Consider the following 1,231-nt stretch of genomic DNA (forward strand, 5'->3'; position numbering starts at 1 on the left):
TGGAAGACTTTTCTTTTTTAAAACAGTTTATGGTTTAGGACAAATTATTACAATCTCAGTGAATTGTAGAACATGTACTTTATATTAATGTCAACATTCTTAATATCATATATAAGGCTACTCAGAGTTTTATATTTGTTATTTATTTAATTATTATAATACTACTTTGTAAGTTATAAGTGGCTACAAATCAATTGTTATTTGTTTACTTTTACATTTCTTTACATTATTTACCACTAAATTCATAACACAGAAATCATGGAAGTCTTAAGACCATTATATTTTTTAGGAAATGAATGCATTGGTTATGTAACCTAAGAGGGGTTAGGTTGGCAAAGTAACTATATGGGGATGAGAATATTTTTAAAGTTGAGGATTTTATAAGTGTATCATGTATGTATGTATGTATATATATAAATATAAATATGTGCATATGTGTGTGTGTGTTAACAGTTACATACACAACTCTATGTATACGCAAGTATTTGCACACACCCACACACTGCTCCCGCTCCCACTCTCACTCCCACTCCAAACTCATGCCTACGACTCCCACATCCACGCCCACTCACTGCCTATCCCCCATAGCAATTCCCCCACAGGCATTAAATGATTTTTGAATACAGTCTAAACATTATAGATAAAAAAAAATCAGATTTACTTGATATTTTTCATTTTAAGTGAAGAACTCAAATATATACTAGTATAAGGCTATTCACAATTGTGATATACCCACCAGTGCTGGTACATAAGACAAGTTAGGCTAAGACTAGTCTAGGCTATCAAAAAAGAACATGTTTGTTGTATTTTTCTGGTATATATTCGTACGACCAGTGATACAGATATTTCAATATTTTTTCCATATGGTGAATGAATAATGATTTGACATAACTTTACTACAGTTCTTAGCTCACTGAAGAGAGAAACAGAAAGAATATTCTGCCACATCAGGTGGTTTGGTTAACACCGAAGTAGGATACTGGTACTGGGTGTCAGGTTTATTATTGCAGAATATATTAGAATATTTTTGATTAATATTCTATTGATGGAATAAGTCAATAGAATATTGATCTAATCAATATAGAATAAAGTTAACACAAGTTAAAGAAATATATTTATGTGTCGGATATATTGAAACTTGAGATTTAACAGGGATTATGATAAAGGACATTTTATGAGTTTTTGTTTAGTTTTTGTGATTAATGATGACCTATAAATGTTATATCTCTAT

The 1,231-nt window shown here is 30.3% G+C and overlaps 1 protein-coding gene across 23 annotated transcripts in view; it reads left to right on the forward strand.

Annotated features, from left to right (window-relative positions):
• The window catches only part of LOC122265181 (uncharacterized), a 675,490-nt gene that overhangs the window by 677 nt on the left and 673,582 nt on the right, over positions 1-1,231 (forward strand). The gene's annotated exons all lie outside the window — the stretch shown is intronic.

The sequence above is a fragment of the Penaeus japonicus genome, unplaced genomic scaffold (assembly GCF_977035675.1).
Source record: "Penaeus japonicus unplaced genomic scaffold, GWHDUDI00000001_assembly GWHDUDI00000005, whole genome shotgun sequence".
NCBI lineage: Eukaryota > Metazoa > Arthropoda > Malacostraca > Decapoda > Penaeidae > Penaeus > Penaeus japonicus.